The following is an 11583-nucleotide window of genomic DNA, read 5'->3' on the forward strand; positions in this document are numbered from 1 at the left end:
GCTTGTGGGAGTGTAGATTGGTACAACTACTTCAGAAAATTGGCAGTCTTTACTAAAGCTGAACATATGCAAATTTCATGACCCAGCAATTCCACTTCTAGGTATATGCTCACTCAAAGAAATGCATACACATATTGATTCAGCATATATATAGAAACTTCATAACAGCACTATTCATAATAGCTCCAAACTAGACACCACACAAATGATCATCAATAAGTAAGTTGTGATACATAGCAGTGAAAACAAAGTAGATGATTCTCATCAACACCATGAAAAGTCAAACAAGTGGGATGATTCATATAAACTTCAAAACAGGCAAAAGCCATCTGTGTGGTATTAGATGTCAGGATAATGGTCACCACTTTGGGGAGGTGATTAGGAACCTCTGGGAGGCTGGCAGTGTTCTAGTTCTTGATCTAGGTGCTGGTTACTTGGATGTAACCAAACAAATAGCAAATAAAATTTAAAAAGATAAAATATACAATTACACAAAACATTTATGTTAATTTCACTTTGTGAAAATCAGTCAAGCTATATGCTTATAATTTGTGCACTTTTCTTAGTTTTGTTATGCCTCAATAAAAAGTTTACTGAAAAACAACCAACCACCCAACCAATCCTCTCCAAACTTGGTGCTAAATTTTTGTACTAATCGAATAACAAGGAATCAAATACTAAGGAAATAACAAAACATGTGAGCAGAAGAAACAATTTCATTGATACAGTAGAAATTGTAGCATATAACAAATTCTACTCAATGTATTATATTTTAACTTTAAAATACCTTTATGACCTAGATAAAGGTGCAAAACAAATTCCAAGTATAAGTAGTGATAGCCAATCTCTTTTCTTAAATATTAAAGAACACAATTTTTATAACCAACAAATAATTTTTGATCTGACAATATAAACAATTACACTGAGATAATTTTTGTATATGTTTTTCAGTCTCCAGGGCAAAATTCCTTACATCTTTTAGAAAATTTTCAGCCTGAAACAAATAAAATTTCTCTCTTATTATTTTCTAGAACACATTACATTTTTATCATATTGACTTTTTGCAATGTGGTGGTGAACAAATAAAGTAATAAATGGACATTTTGTAGGAGTGAGCCTATTAAATGGCTGCATATATGCTTACCTCTGTAAAAGGTAAGCTTTAAAACTTGTAAATTGCTGCATGTTGGCATAGCTCTTACAGTTCTTGGTGAAGACAGCCATCTAGTGGAAATAGTTCTATTGACTTTTGAAGGCTGGCAAATAGAATGAATATGAACCCTCAGTTCAACTTAAACTTCAATGTTGGTTTAAGGCTTAAGAAGAGGTAATCCATCTTAACAGCACACATCATAATTTGCATTTGGAAAGTATTTTAATAATGTTCACAACGTAAAATTCATTCATTTTGGTGAACTAATTATGGACAACATGTTAATAAAATTTCAACTAATTCTAAAAAAAGAAAAAAAAAAAAAAAAAAGAAGAGGTATTAAAAAAAAAGATCCAGTATTTGGATGCTCCTTATCTTATGTCCAGGTCTGAAGCTGGGGAGGGAGTGTAGGTTGTGGGGTAGGGAAAAAAATTGGTACTTTGGTCCAGGGAGGAATAGAGTGCCATTACAATAGAGAGAGCGCTGGACTCAAATATGCATTGCTTTGGACTGTATTGAATGCTCTCTCTAGGTGGCAAAAAGAAGACAATTTGGTAGGATAGTAGGATTTTTTTTTTTTAAATGTAAGCTGAACAACCAGTGCCTAGTTGTGTAGGAAGTTTAATTAGTTGGTAGCCATCAGTTTAGTAAGAATTCTAGAATAAGTATTCCTTTAAGTTGATGGTTTAAGTAACTAGAGCCTTGCAATATATCAAAAGCACACTAGAGGCTCTGATTATGAGAAGGAATGGTATAAAGCAAAGAGTCTGAATTAGAACTGTGAAGATGTGGGTTAGGTATGCTTCTGGTGTGTATAATCTTATGACTTTGCTTATTTTACTTACCCGAATAACAGTTTTCTTATTTATAAAAATTGTATAGTAACAAAATCCACCCCAATGACTTGTGCCCAGGGAGAGAGCAACTCTCTTCTTTTGGTTTGTTGGATGTTAGTTGTGAATTAGTGGTACCCAAAGGCACCTAGTAAAATTCTCTCATTATGTCTTATCGTTAATGTGTTTCTCTAACTTTTAACAGGTTTGATGATGGATGCCCTGAGCTGTAGGTCAGTTTTTAAATGCAGACTTTTTCTTACTTTTTATTTTCTTCTAAATTAGAAAATGTTAATTCACAATTGTAAGTCATTAAAAGAGCAAATGTTTGAAGACTTTGTCAGATAGTTTTGGACTTTTGAGTTGTGTATTAATCCAGAAATTTTGGAGAGATTTTTCTCTGAGCAGCACATTTGGTTCTCTTCTTGTTCAGGTGCTGATATTTCAAATGTTTCAAACATTTGAATGTCTAATAACACTCTTTGGTTGTGTCTGCATCTAATAAATATTTCTTAATATTTTAGTTGCAGTGTTTGGTTGGAGGAAGTTAAGCTCTTGCTCTCTCCATAGCTAGTATTCTATCACTACCAAATTCTTGATACAGTTTCCATTTCACATCACAGATGGACACGAAATAGATGTTAACCATATTCTCTTCCTCTGTAGCATGCATTTTCAGTGATAAACACATAAAGTCATGAAATCCTTCCTATGTCAGGGGTCCCCAACCTCTATGCTGTGGAATGGTACAAGTCAGTGGTCTGTTAGGAACTGGGTCGCACAGCAGGAGGTGAGCAGCCGGCAAGTAAGCATTACCACTTGAGCTTTGCTTCCTTTCAGATCAGTGGCAGCATCAGATTCTCACAGGAGTGCGAACCCTATTGTGAACTGTGCATGCGAGGGATCTAGGTGGCATGCTCCTTATGAGAATCAAATGCCTGATGATCTGAGGTGGAAGAGTTTCATCCCGAAACCATCCCCCCATCCCCATCCGTGGAAAAATTGTGTTCCACGAAACTGACTCCTGGTGCAAAAATTGTGTTCCACGAAACTGACTCCTGGTGCCAAAAAGGTTTGGGACCATTGATCTATAAAATATATATATAATGTTAAGAGGTTGCCATGGCTTGAATATTTGTCCCCTCCAAAACTCATGTTGAAATTTAATCCCCAATGTGGCAGTATTGAGAGGTAGGACATTTAAGGGGTGATTGAACCATGAGGGCTCTGCCCTTATGAATGGATTAATCCATTCATGGATTAATGAATTAGAGGGTTAATGGATTAATAGGTTATCATGGGAATGGAACTGGTGGCTTTATAAAAAGAGGAAGATAGACCTGAGTATAGCACGTTAACATGTTCAGTCTCCTTACCATGTGATCTCCTGTACCACTACTGGACTTTGTACAGGGTTCCCACCAGCAAGAAAGCTCTCACCAGATTTGGCCCCTTGACCTTGGACTTCTCAGCCTCCAGAATTTAAGAAATAAATTCCTTTTCTCTATAAATTAACCAGTTTCAGGTATTTTGTTATAAGCACAGAAAATGGACTAAGACAGAGGTGACTTATCATTTCAGTGGTTTTTAGATTGAGGAATCTTGAGGAATTTTGAGGAATCTACAATATAAAATATTTTATAGAGATGAGGTCTTGTTATGTTGCCCTGGCTGGTCTCAAACTCCTGAACTCAAGTGATCTGCCTACCTTGGCCTCCCAAAGTTCTAGGATTTCAGGTGTGAACCATTGTGCCAAGCAACTGTGTCCTGCTTCTTTTGCTCGCAAAATGTCTGTGAGATTCATCCATGTTGTGAGCATCGCTAGTTCATTCTTTTTCTTGCTAAGAGGTAGTCCACTGTGTTTACATGGAATAGCAATCATCATTTCCACACACACACACACACACACACAAATTAGCTGGACACCTGTAGTCCCAGATACTTGAGGGGCTGGAGAGGAAGGATCACTTGAGCCATTGTATTTACATGGAATACTACCGTGGAATACCACTCAGCGAGAAAAGGGAATGAACTACTGATACTCACAACATGGGTGAATCTCGCAAACATTATGCTGGGCAAAATTTGTTTATCCATCCTCCTGTGGATCAAAATGTGGGTTGTGCCTAAGTTTTGCCATTATAAATAAAAATCCTATGAAGATTTGTGCACAAGTCTTCATATAGACCTATATTTTCATTTTTCTTGGATAGATGCCTAAAAGTAGAATTGCTGTGTCATAGGGTGACTGTGATTAATACTATCAGAAACTGCCAGTTTGTCAAAGTGGTTGTACCATTACATGTTTCTAATCAGCAGTATATAAGAATGCCAGTTGATCTGCATTATCTTCAACACTCGATATCCATTCTATGTATATATTTAAATAAATAAAAATTTGTTACTCTAAGAAATACTGCATTTGTGTTTTTGTTTATGCATTAGTTTTTCAATTTCAAAACATATTGGTTATAGAAATGCAATATTTTTGATTTGTTATTGCCTTATCCCTAGAAATAGCCTGATTGTTGTTTGAATGCATAGTAATTTTGGGATATATGCATATATCCACATATTACATATAATGTATATATAATACATGTGTTAACTAATGTGTTCACCATCAAGGATAAATATAACTATAATGGAGTCAATACATGTAACTGTGAGGTTTTCTAAGAAATAATTACTTTTTTATTTATTTTTCTTTTAAAAATTATTACTTTTGTCTGTTAAAACAATTTTTTTTTTTTTTTTTGAGACAGAGTCTTGCTCTGTCATGCCCAGACTGGAGTGCAGTGGCGCAATCTTGGCTCACTGCAACCTCTGCCTCCTGGGTTCAAGCGATTCTTCTGCCTCAGCCTCCCGAGTAGCTGGGATTACAGGTGCCTGACACCACACCTGGCTAATTTTTTGTATTTTTAGCAGAGATGGGGTTTCACCATGTTGGTCAGGCTGGTCTTGAACTCCTGACCTCAGGTGATCTGCCCACCTCGGCCTCCCAAAGTGCTGGATTACAGGCGTGAGTCACTGTGCCTGGCCCTGAAACAACTTTTTTTATTGATGCGTAATAGATATACAGAGTCTTGGGGCACATATGATAATATATTCATAAATTTGTAAAGATTAAATCAATGTACTTGGGACATCCATTACCTTAAATATTCATCCTTTCTCCTTCATATTTGAAGTGTAACTTTGGGGATACAGTATTACTGAATGGCAGTTTTGTTCTTTCAGGACTTCGAAAATGTCATTGCACTCTCTCCTGGCCTGCATGGTTTTTGTTGAGAAGTCTGTCGCCTGATGAATTGGAGCTCCTTTATATGTTATTTGCTTGTTCTCTTTTGCTGCTTTTAGGATCCCCTCTTTTATCCTTGACCTTTGAGAGTTTGGTTATTATATACCTCGGGGTAGTATTATTTGGGATGAATGTGTTTGGTTTTCTCTGACCTTCCTGTGTCCATACATTTTTTTTCTTTCTTAAGTTTTGGGAAGTTTCTCTTTCTTGAATAAACTTTTTACCCCCTGCTCTTGCTCAACTCCCTCTTGAACACCAATAATTCTTAGATTTGGTCTTTCGAGGTAATTTTCTCTATCTTGTAGGTGGCCTTCATTCCCTTTTATTCTTTTTTTCTCCTTTGACTATGTATTTTTGAATGGCTGGTCTCTGAGCTTACTGATTCTTTTCTCTGCTTGATCCATTCTGGGGTTGAGAATCTCTAGTGGATTTTTCAGTTCAGCAAATGTATGTCTCAGTTCCAAGATTTCTGTTTGATTTTTAAAATTATTTCAATCTCTCTGTTAAATTTCTCTGATAAATTTCTGAATTGATTTCTGTGTTATTATAGAGCTGACCAACTCTCCTTAAAACTGTCATTTTGAATTCCTGGTGAGAGAATTCACAAATTGCTGTCTTGCTAGGGGCAGTCACTAGCTCCTTTCTTTGTTCATTTGTAGAGATCATTTGTAGAGATCATGGTTCCCTGTTTCTTGTGAGTGTCCATCTATGTTTTTGCATCAAAGGATTATTTATTCCAATCTTTTCTGTCTGACTTGTTTTGGTTTTTATTGGATATATCTGCTTAGAGATTCTTTTTCTTTTTCTTTGCTTCTTCTTCTTTCTTTCTCCTTCTCCTTCTTCTTTTTCTCTTTGAGGCAGGGCCTTGCTCTGTCACCCAGGCTAGAGTGCAGTGGTGATCATAGTTCACTGCAAACTTGAACTTCTAGGCTCAAGCAATGCTCCTGTCTTATTCCCCTGAGTAACTGAGACTTACAGGCATACACCACCATCCCTGAGTAAATTTTAGACATTTTTTGTAGAGATGGGGTTCTACTCAGGCTGGTCTCACACTCAGGTTCAAGCGATAATCCTGCCTCAGCCTCTCAAAGCGCTAGGATTACAGGCATGAGCCCCTGCATCTGGCTGAGTAGAGATTCTTTACCACTAGGTCACTGCTGCCTTTGCAGCTCTAGGTGGCACCTTAAGCCCAGGTTCACCTCAGCTCTAGTAAATGATGTGAACAACGACGGTCCAGAATGGGGGAGGTATCAGAGAGGGATATGCCGGCAGTGTAGGAATGCCGGCCAGGGGTTTGTGCCCTGGGGACCTGTGGAACGTACCTCCCACAGCATGCTGCTGTTGAATGGCCACTGTAATTTGGCGCGTCCTTCGGCTAAGTTACAGGGCATAGGTGTCAGGGCCGGGGATAGCATTCCCATCTCCACCTTTTCTCTGTCTGTCCTACGGGATATTTCTTCCTTTAGGCAATTGCAATGCTTCCTGTGCATTAAGGCAGGGGTGGGTCTCCTGCCAGGGAAACCGAGTTGATGGGGAAGCTGGTTGTCCACCTTGATCTTACTTTTTGCAGTGTGGAAACCATGAGTTGGCAGGAAATTTTCTTTCTTTTCCTTTTCTGTTTTTTTTTTTTTTTGACAGTGTCTGGCCCTGTCTGGAGTGCACCCAGCCTTGAGTGCAGTGGTGCCATCTCAGTTCCCTGCAGCCTCCGCCTCCCGGGTTCTAGCAATTCTCCTCCCTCAGCCTCCCGTTTAGCTGGGATTACAGGCGTGCACCACCACACACAGCTAATTTTTGTATTTTTAGTAGAGATGAGTCAACATGTTGGCCAGGCTGGTCTGGAACTCCTGGCCTCAAGCGATGCGCCCACCTTGGCCTCCCAAAATGTTGGGATTACAGACGTGAGGCAGCGCACCCTGGAGAAAAATTTTATTTATTTATTTATTTATTTGTTTATTTATTATTATTTATTATTATATTTTAAGTTCTAGGGTACATGGGCACAACGTGCAGGTTTGTTACATATACATGCATGTGCCATGTTGGTGTGCTGCACCCATTAACTCGTCATTTACATTAGGTATTCCTCCTAATGCTATTCCTGTTCTGAAACAGGAAAAATTTTCTATGCGCTGGATGTCAGACAAAATGGAGGGATGGGCTTTGTGGCTGTGGAAGTCTGATTCCCTCACCATCTGCTCAGAGTTGTTTCACTTCTGTGTGGCCTTGGGAACGTCTCATCTTTCCATCTGAGTTCTGGGATATTGCTGGTGATAATCTCGGTGCTGTACATTTGTTTTTTGTTTCTGTAGTGGGGAATGAAGCCATCTTGCTTCTACATCACCATTTTGGAACCGAAAGCCTCTTTTCTCTCCAGGATAGTTATTTTTAATAGCACATCATTTTTCTTATGTTCTGTTATCTTTATAAGATCATGAATTGTTCTAGAATTTTAGGAATGAGTTGAAAAGATAGTTTACTCTGTCTTTAACTAAAGAATGGATTTTCTTTTCACTATCAGCAAACTTTATACAGCAAAAATAAAAATCATGTTAGTATTTTTTAGGGGATAACTTTGGCTTTCCAAAAATTAACTCTTAAAATTTTTATTCTGAACTACAAACTTTTGGTTTGTTAATTTTTTGCACTAGAGATGGCTTTTGATGTAGTAGTTTTATCTTTAAAAAAAAAACCCAACAAACAAATCCAAAAAACAGCTTTATTAAAACAGGTAGGTTGAACTTTTTCTAAACACTATTTAACTATGATGCAGCCAAGCTTTTTAAAAGCAATATTTAAAATCTTCGTGCTTCTGTTATTTAAAAAAAAAAAAACAAAAATGAAGATTGTGATCTCTAAGCTCATTTCTCTAACTGGTTTGATTCTCTATCTAGAATCTCTGTTTATGGCTGAGTCAGCAATCTCATAACAAGGCCCTGTGTGTATATACCTTTCCTCATAGCTTTGGCTGCCTGTGTGGGAACTCACATAAGACTATTCATTTCAGCATTCTTTATGGTGGTAGACGGTTGAATGCCCTCCTGAGTGCCCATCATTAGAAAAGTGGCTGGGTATAATTTGGAGATTGTATACCATGGGAATAAGGAAAAAAAAATTAGAAGCAGCTAAGTAGATACACATCTGGCAACATAAATGAACTTCAAAGCATAGTGCAGAGGGGAGAAAAGATAAATAGAAAGATATATAGTACAATACTATTTAAGTAAATTAAAACTACCTTTACCTGTATGCAAAGCCATGTGTTTTGCAAGAATACTTACAAGCAAAAAGATATTAATTTAATTCATTGGCATTCAATTTTGGGCATACCTGACCTATAAAATCTCACTTTTGAATTTGCCTTTGAAAAAGAGCTGTGAGGGACTAATTTGTAACAGATTTTCTATTTTTTTCCCAAACCACAATAAGAAACAAAGAACACCAAGCCCCAAACCAAATAAGAAATAGAATAAGAAGTAAAATGAGATACATTACACAATACTATTTATATCAATTAAAATTATATGCATACAAAACAGTGTAGTTTTCAAGAACATCTATCAACACAAACCAATGTTCACCTCATTGCTATTGAGGAATGGAAGGAATACTCACATCTCTGTTGGCACATGATATTAAGCATGGAAGTTTAACGACGGGGAGTGCGGGAAAGGGGTTTGAAGGAACTTCACTAGATTCTAGGCACTGAATTAGATATTTCATATGTATTCTCTCATTTAATCCTCACAACAGCTCTGTGAGGATAATTATTATCTCTGCTTTACAAATAAGAAAACCGAGACCCAGAAAAACTAATTGTGTTCCTAATGTCACATAGCTCTTTAGTGGCAGAATTGGGACTTAAAATCTTGAGGCATTCTTAGGGAACAGTTTAAAAAAGTCTTGGTTATGCCTGAATCTGTGTGACCTAGTTCTCATACAAGACAACCAAGGCTTAAGTAATACTGATGGTGGAAATTATTTATTGTTTCTGTAGCTAGGTATTTTGTATTGTATTCTGAGATCGTATGGAAAAATCAAACCTAGAATATAAAAATAACTTGTATGTAGAAGCATTACTTTTTTTCAGTTCTTCCAGCTTTGTGGTACTTTTCCAGGGTCTTTTAAAACATATTTGTTACTCTTTAACTGTGCTAAAAATAGAAAAACTAGTGGTCTGGTTTGTACATAGCATGCTGCAATCAAAGGTCTTACTCTCCAGTTAGTTACTCATTAAGTAGAGCATATGATAATCAGAAATTTGACTTTGGAATTGATTAAAGTTGAAGCTGGAGCTCTGCATTGCCTATTAAATTCATACCATTGATTCCAAGAGAAGAGAGTTTATAGTAGTTCATTTTTATTGTTTATTATAATTTGATATTGGCATAATGACAGCATGCAAACTTCCAAAATGAGTTTACTAAGAATTTCTTCTTAAAAGCACTCTATTTTTTCCAATACTGTCACTTGCCTTTTTAAAAGCCATTTATAATGAACATTAAACACATCTATATTTAGATTTATAAAGAAATAATCTGTTGAGTCAAATCCTATTCATATTCAGTTTTTATATGCTAAACCTAAAATCTCAATTGTGAATTACCAACAATTCAGTTTAGGTTTTTTCTGTTTTTAATTCTATTGTTTAGGTAGAGGGCAGGAAAAATCAGGCCAGCATACAGAAAAGGGAAAATGAGGAATTGCAGTGTTTACGGGTGACAAAAAAAGTCTTCTTTTAATTGAGAAGAAGGGAAAGAATAAACAAGAAAAAGAAAAATAAATATTGGAATGACTTACCATTGGGAAGGGAGAAGAAGGGAGTGTAAATTTGGCTCTTGCTTTGTTAAAAACTTTTTCAAAAAAATGAGGTGTCTTGGTAAATGTGTGGGTGTAAACTGAGAAACAATCAGAAGTTTGTTATATTTAGATGTTATATTTCCAATGTTATAAACCCATTCTGGAAAAGCTTACTCAACATGTTCTCTGCCAAATACATCAGCTCATAACGGCGATAAACGAAATGGGCAGTGTCCATATTTGGAGAAGAATATAGTCTTCCTTTTACATCGTGGGCTGGCATTCTCTTAAAATTAGGGTGCCAAAGTTCCTACTCCCTTCCCTTTGGCATATTAGAGGCAGCTCACAGAAAGGGTCTTAGGCCTTAGTGATTTCCAAACAGGGAGGGAGAAGGATAACCCACTAACACCGAAGTGGGGGAAGGAACATGCTGGCTGCCAATTTTTGTCACTGAGGGGAGTAGCAGACTGTCATAGTCAGCATGAAGGTAGGTATGTGTTGGCAATCAATTTTGATATGCATAAGTGCTGTTGGTTGCCAAACTACATTCTGATTTAAAACACATTATTTTTGATTCTCGCCAAGATGGTTGACTAGACACAGCCAGGCGGAACATGTGCCACTGAGGGACTGAAACATTGGGAAGACCAGTACACTCCAAGCAGGTATTTGGAGGGAAGGCCTTGAGACAGACACAGACACTAGGCTGAAGGGGGAGTGAGGAGTGGCTTGCTCTTGCCTTGAACCTCTGGAATCCTGGCAGCAAGAGACCCCATGACCACCATGGACACTTGAGCTGGCAGGGAGGGCTGCTTAGAGAGGTGGTAGGGGCAGGACTCCAGCCTGTGCAGAGCCCAGAGGGGTTGGTGAGGAAACATCTGCAGTGGGGCATGGCCAGGGATGCCCATCCCCCAGGGCTTGCCATGCTCCTCTAGGAGACTTAAGTCTTAGGGGAACTGTCAGACATGAATAGAGCAGGGCAGTCTTGCTCATGAGACAAAGTCAGTTCAATCTGAGAACCTTCCTGTCTGCTGCCCACTCCTGGGACTCCAGTCTGGCTATATTTGCTCGCAGTGCAGCCTCGGATACACAACTAGGGTGTCTCCTGGGAGCCCACATCATAGCACCTGCACTGGCAGATCACATCTGACCATCAGAGAGCTCTGGCAGAGCAGCCCCCACTGATACACAACAACCCACCCGTGCCCTCTCCCAACCGCAGCCTCCAGCCACTGGCTGTATCCCCAACCACTGTGCCGGTGTGTGTCTGTGAGTGGACCTTGTCTCCCCTCCCCTGCCAGGCCACGTGTGCTTGCATCCCACTGCACTACTGCTGCTGTTGTGAGTGGACCTCACATACCCACTGCTGCACTGCTATTGCCAGCGTGGACATGCACTCAGAAGCCAGTGTGGTCCCATCCTCCAACCCATGCTGCCATTGCTGCTGGCACGAACAAGTGCGTGGAGGTTGGCAGTCCTGTTCAGGCCAGCACCCTGCC

The sequence above is a fragment of the Macaca nemestrina genome, chromosome 9 (assembly GCF_043159975.1).
Source record: "Macaca nemestrina isolate mMacNem1 chromosome 9, mMacNem.hap1, whole genome shotgun sequence".
Lineage (NCBI taxonomy): Eukaryota > Metazoa > Chordata > Mammalia > Primates > Cercopithecidae > Macaca > Macaca nemestrina.